Source organism: Mustela lutreola, chromosome 8 (genome assembly GCF_030435805.1).
Source record: "Mustela lutreola isolate mMusLut2 chromosome 8, mMusLut2.pri, whole genome shotgun sequence".
Lineage (NCBI taxonomy): Eukaryota > Metazoa > Chordata > Mammalia > Carnivora > Mustelidae > Mustela > Mustela lutreola.
The window spans coordinates 36,529,175-36,535,973 of NC_081297.1; the positions used below are offsets into that span (position 1 = coordinate 36,529,175).

Below are 6,799 nucleotides of genomic sequence, written 5' to 3' on the forward strand. Positions count from 1 at the left end.
TAAGTATGATGTTAAAATGATCAATAAAGATTGTAAAATGGCTTGATTACTCTGCTCAAAGAAATGAGAGGGGAAGCAAATTGAACAAAAAACTGAAACTAAAAATGATATTGAGAAAGGTTTTATAAATGAACAAATGGATACTCTAGAACTCTAAAGATGTGACAGCTAATTTAAGATACCACAGGGGTGCCTGGGTGGCTCACTTAATTAAACCTCCAATTCTTTTTCCTTTTTTTTTTAACACCTTAATTTTATTTTATCTCTTTCAATTTGGCTCAGGTCATGATGTCAGGGTTGTGAAATAGAGCCCAGAGTTGGGCTCTGTGCTGAGCCTGGAGCCTGCTTAAGATTCTTTTCCCTTCTTTTTCAATCCCTCCCTGCGCTCTCACTTGCTCGCTCTCTCTTGCTTGCAAATAAATAGATAGATAGATAGATAATAGACAAAGCAAAATAAAAGCAGATTATGAAAATAAATATAAAGATTTTGAAATGAAAACAAGTTCAAAATAAAATAGAGAAGACCTACACAGCTAAAAGTTTATTCAGAAAATCTACTATTAAAGAAGTCAGTATGACACAATGTTAAGATATCAAAAGTTTTGAGCATGTACTTTACAGAAAGGGTAATCCAAATGGCCACTCATATATAAAAACTGTTTATCTTTATTATGAATCTGGAATTAAATTAAATTAAATTAAAAATAAATTAAAACCTAAAATGACATACTATTACACACTTACCATATTGGGCAACAGTAAAATTGCCTTGCAAGAATGTGAAAGAATGAAAGTGCCCCTAATAAAAACATTTGAGGTATGTTGGACAATATTTAGAAAACTTAAAAATAAAAATAAAAATTTGGTCCATTCCTAGAAATACAACATGGAACTCAATGAATATTTTCACCAGGATATGCAAACAGATGATTATAGCTATTTCATTCATAACGGCAGATCAGTAGTTGTCTATTTGCACAATGTTACATTAAATAAGAGAGAATATTAACAAACTGGGAGGAGGGGCTAGGGTGTTATCATAAACAGATCTTCTATGGTGCTGATTATGTTCTATTTCTCAAAATCTTTAAGTTAAAATTTTTCAAATTTATATCTAGATAGATAGATGATAGATAGAAAGATATCCCAGAAGCTGCAATGCTAGGCTAAGACCAGGCTTTAAAGGGCTTTTCTATACTCTACTAAATACTTGACACCATTCATTATATCATAGCTCAGTGTTCAAATCTCCATTTGTTTCCCCAGTTTCCTAATATTTATCTTAAGGTGACCTGATCCAGACTTTTGATCACCTTTGTCTAAATATTTCTATTTTAACAAAGTCCTTTTTTTTTTTTTTTTTTAAAGATTTTATTTATTAATTTGACAGAGAGAAATCACAAGTAGACAGAGAGGCAGCCAGAGAGAGAGAGAGGGAAGCAGGCTCTCTGCCGAGCAGAGAGCCCGATGCGGGACTCGATCCCAGGACTCTGAGATCATGACCTGAGCCGAAGGCAGCGGCTTAACCCACTGAGCCACCCAGGCGCCCAACAAAGTCCTTTTTAACACTGAGAGACTAAAACTTAGAAAAATACTCTGATTGTTATCTCACTAGAGTGGAAAATATATAGTTACCCATTAACTAATGATATCCATGTCTACATTAGATCCATGACATTTTTAATTCTTGGGAGCTTTTGGTTACATGAAATTTTTAAGCTTCCTTTAAATGAAGCTTTAAGCCATCACCACATGAATAAAATTAAAGAACCAAATGAAAACAGGCCAAGTATTTACAGAGTAATAGAATGTGCAGTGGAAAGAGTACAATTCTGAAATCATAAAGCCTAAACTAGTGTGATGCATCATTACTAGCTATGTAATCATAAACCAGTTATCTAAATGTGTTAGCCTCAGTTTTTTCACCCATGAAATGGTGATGATAATATTTATTATGCAGCGTTGTTGTGTGGATGTGATGAAGCATGGAGCATGAGAGTCTCCTATTCCATGCTAAAATGATAGCTATTTTTATACTTATAATAATTCTAGTAATAGTAATTAAATTGTTCAAAATGGTAATATTCATTTATATTGAGGCATTGTATTGACTATTCATAGACACATTTACCAAAATAAATTTCATTTTACTTTACCCCCTGTGAGGATATATATTCCCTAATTCAATATGAATCTCATTATGAATAATAATTATCATAATAAATATGCTGATTTTTCTTCTATTTATTTTTAGGGAGGTATCCTTTACTGTTGAACATAAAGAAACTTAAGCAAGTCTGTCTTATTCAAAATTTGCATGCTGCTTTCTTATGAAACTAGATTATAGAGTTGTATGAAATAAATTCATGCAGTTAAGACATTGATGTTTGGAAAACTGGGTGGTCAGTTTAGTATTTCAAAAGAAGATTTTAAATTTAAACCTTAAACCTGAGCTCTTTCAGCCTTATTTATAGACCATCCTTCATGCTTCATAAGTACTCCTCCATTTTAAACTAAGTAATAATTTTTGTCACAGTGTATATAACGAAAATGGATTTTATATTCTATTATTTCAGAGTTAGTTGCAGTTTCTACTGCCTTACTTCCTTTTTTGAAAAATAGATTAATTCTACAAAAATTTTTTTCCAGCTTTATTGAAAAAAAATCGACATATTATAATTTGTAAATTTAAGAAATGATTTCTTATAACATTGCAAACTCTTAAGATTGTGTAAATTTTGTACAATTTGATAAATTGGTATACATCTTTATTGCAATATAATCTACATAAAAATGTTAATACATCTACTATCTCGTATAGTTGCCATGTTTTTCATGCATGTCTCGGAGGAATTTTAAGATCTACACTCTTAGCAACTTTTATGTATATAGTATAGTAGAGATAAACTTCAGAGGTCTTGTGGGTTTTGTTCCAGACTGCCTCAATAAAGTGATTCTCTCAATAAACTAAGTCAAATTATTTTTTTTTTGGTTTCCCAGTGCATATAAAAAATTATGTTTCCCAGTGCATATAAAAAATAAACACTATACTGTACTGTTCAAAAGTATTATGTTTTTAAAGAAAAACAATGTATATACCTTAAGTAAACTAGTTCTGAGTTTTCAGTGGGTCATAATTACTGATCACAGATCACCATAACAAATACAATAATAATGAAAAAAATTGAAATATTGCAATAATTACCAACATGTGACAGAGAGACACAAAATGAACAAATGTTGTTAGAAAAATGGTGGCAGCAGACCTCTTTTATACAAGATTGCTATAAACTTTCAACTTGTAAGAATGTGATATATGCAAAGTTTAGTAAAGGGAAGCACAATAAAAAAAAAAGTATGTATATTTTATTAACTATGATCATCATGCTGTACATTAGATCCCCAGAACTTTTTCATATTATAGTTGCAAGTTTGCACCCTTTGACCACCTTACTCCACCCCAGGTTCACCCCTTGTCAACTCAACTCTAAGTTTCCATTAGTTTTCCTTTTCCTCAGATTCTGTATGTAAGGGATATCATAATACATAAATTAAAAAAATATATAAAATCTTTGAAATATTTCACTTAGTATAATACCTTCAAGATCCATCCATGCTGTTGTAAATGGCAGTATTTCTTAATTTTTCATGGTTAAGTAGTATTCCATAGTATATATTTACCATACTTATTTTATTCATTCATCCATTAATGGATACTGAAGTTATTTCCATCTCTTGCTTAGAGTTAATAATTTTATAATAAACATAAGAGTGCAGATATTTCTTTGAACAGTGACTTCGTTTCCTTTAGATAGATACCTAGAAGTGGGATTACTGAATCATATGGTAATTTTACTTTTAATAATATGAATCATCTCCATACTGTTTTCCATACAAATTTATATCCCTATCACAGTGCATAAGTTCCCCATTTTCCCCAATATTTACCAAAATTTGTTAGTTTCAATTTTTTGGTAGTATATATTCTAATATCTTGCTGTGTTTTTCAGAGGTAAACAACAACAACAACAACAACAACATAAGGACTTTGCCCTGAGTTTTTTACGTTGAGCCCTTTTTAATGCTCCTGTTGGCCATTTATATAACTTTTTTGAAGAAAAAGTCTATTGAGATCTTTTTGCTATTTTTTTAATTATATATTTTTTTCTATTTGTATCTGTTGGTTATTAACCTCTTTTCAGATATAAGATTTGTAAGTATTTTCTTACATCCTGTGGATTGTGTTTTCATTCTCTCTCTCTTTTATTTTTGGCAATACAGAAACTTTAGTTTGATGTTTATTTATTTTATTTATTTATTTTATTTATTTATTTTTGCTTTTTTTACTTGTGTTTTTGGTCTGTTATCCAAAAAACTATTGGCAAGACCAATGTCAAGGAGAATTTTTCCTATGTTTTCCTTTAGGAAATTTAGTTTCATGCATCACCTTTAAGTCTTTAATCTATTTCAAGTTAAGACTTATGAGTGATATAAGGTTCCAGTTTCATACTGTTTATGTGACTATTCAGTTTTAAATATCATTTATTGAACAGACTATCTTTACCCATTACATATGTTGGCCCCTGTCAAATATTAGGTGACTGTATGAAAGGATTTATTTCTGGACTCTCAATTCTGTTCTACTTGTTTATTGGTCTGTTTTTATGCCAGTATACTTTCTTGTTTTGAGCATGAGGGCTTTGTAGTATAGTTTCAAATCAAGAAGTGTAATATCTCTTCTTCATTCTTTCTCAGAACTGCTTTGATTATTTGTTGTCTTTTATGGTCTCATATAAATTTTAGGATTCTTTACTTATTTCTGTAAAAAAATAATGTTGGATTTTTTTTAAGATTTTTCATTTATTTATTTGACAGAGAGAGATGACAAGCAGGCAGAGAGGCAGGCAGAGAGAGAAGAGGAAGCAGGCTTCCTGCTGAGCAGAGAGCCTGATGCGGGGCTCGATCCCAGGACCCTGGGATCATGACCTGAGCCGAAGGCAGCAGCTTAACCCCCTGAGCCACCCAGGCGCCCCTAACATTGGATTTTTGATAGGAATTGGATTTACAGATGGTTTTCGGTAGTATGGACATTTTAACAATGTTAATTCTTACCATTCATAAATATGAGCTATCTTTCCATTTGTGTCTCCTTCAATTTCTTTATCAATGTCATAGTTTATGGAGTACAGATCTTTCATCTTCTTAGTTAAATCTATTCCTAAGTATTTTATTATTTTTGATGCTATTGTGAATTAGATTGTTTTCTTTATTTTTTCAGATAGTTCATCATTAGAGTGTTAAAATGCTCCTGTCTTGTGCTTACTTTGGCAGCACATATACTAAAATTGGATTGATGCAGAGAAGATTAGTGTTATCACTGAACAAGGATGACATGAAAAACTGGGACGCATTCCATATTAAAAAAATGAAACAAAACAAAATTCTTGTCTTTCATATATTGATCTTGTATTTGGCAGCTTTACTAAATTTGTTTATTCAAATTTTTTTGTGAAGTTTTTAGGATTTTTAACATGTAAGTTCATGTTATCCAAAAAAAGAAAATTTTACTTCTTCCTTTTTTTTTTTTTTTTTTGGAGTCTCTTATTTCTTTGTGTTCCTTGTTTCTCTGGCTAGGACATCCAGTACTATGTCAAATGAGAGTAGTGAAAGTGGACACACTTGTCTTTCTTCTGATCTTTAAGGGGAAAACTTTCAAACGTTTTTGATTGAATATGAGATTAGCTCTGGGCTTGCAATATGTGTTTTTTCTTTAATGGATTTTTTAAATTGTTTTTAAAAATTTTTTATAAACATATAATGTGTTTTTATCCCTAGGGGTACAGGTCTGTGAATCACCAGGTTTACACATTTCACAGCACTCACCATCACTCACCATAGCACCTGCCCTCCCCAATGTCCATACCCCCACCGTCCTCTCCCAACACACCTCCCCCCAGCAACCCTCAGTCTGTTTTGTGAGATTCAGTCTTTTATGGTTTGTCTCCCTCCCAATCCCATCTTCTTTTATTTTTCTTTTCGTAAGCCCAAAACCGCCTATGTTGCATCTCCACTTCATCATATCAGGGAGATCCTATGATAGTTGTCTTTCTCAGATTGATTTACTTCGCCAAGCATAATACCCTCTAGTTCCATCCACGTCATCACAAATAGCAGGATTTCATTTCTTTTGATGGCTGCATAGTATTCCATTTTACATATATACCACATCTTATTTATTGATTCATCTGTTGAAGGACATTTAGGTTCTTTCCATAGTTTAAGTATTGTGGACATTGCTGCTATAAACATTTGGGTGCATGTGCCCCTTCAGAATGCCACGTTTGTATCTGTAGGGTATATACCCAGTACTACAAGCACTGGGTCATAGGGTAGTTCTATTTTCAGCTTTTTGAGGCACGTCCACACTGTTTTCCAGAGTGGTTGCACCAGCTTGCATTCCCACGTACAGTGTAGGAGGGTTGCCCTTTCTCCACATCCTCGCCAGCATCTGTCATTGACTGACTTGTTCATTTTAGCCATTCTGAACGGTGTGAGGTGGTATCTCATTCTGGTTTTGATTTGTATTTCCCTGATGCCGAGTGAGGTGGAGCATTTTTTCATGTGTCTGTTGGCCATTTGGATGTATTCTTTGCAGAAATGTCTGTTCATGTCGTCTGCCCATTTCTTCATTGGATTATTTGTTCTTAGGGTGTTGAGTTTGATATGCTCTTTATAGATTTTGGATACTGGCCCTTTATCTGGTATGTCACTTGCAAATATCTTCTCCCAGATAACTTCT

General features: G+C 32.6%; 1 non-coding gene across 1 annotated transcript; it reads left to right on the top strand.

The window, feature by feature from the left end:
- Nucleotides 1-5,315: 5,315 nt before the first annotated feature.
- Nucleotides 5,316-5,422, top strand: LOC131840038 (U6 spliceosomal RNA). Its single transcript, XR_009357154.1, has one exon. It is a non-coding gene; the product is annotated as a U6 spliceosomal RNA (small nuclear RNA).
- Nucleotides 5,423-6,799: the final 1,377 nt, after the last annotated feature.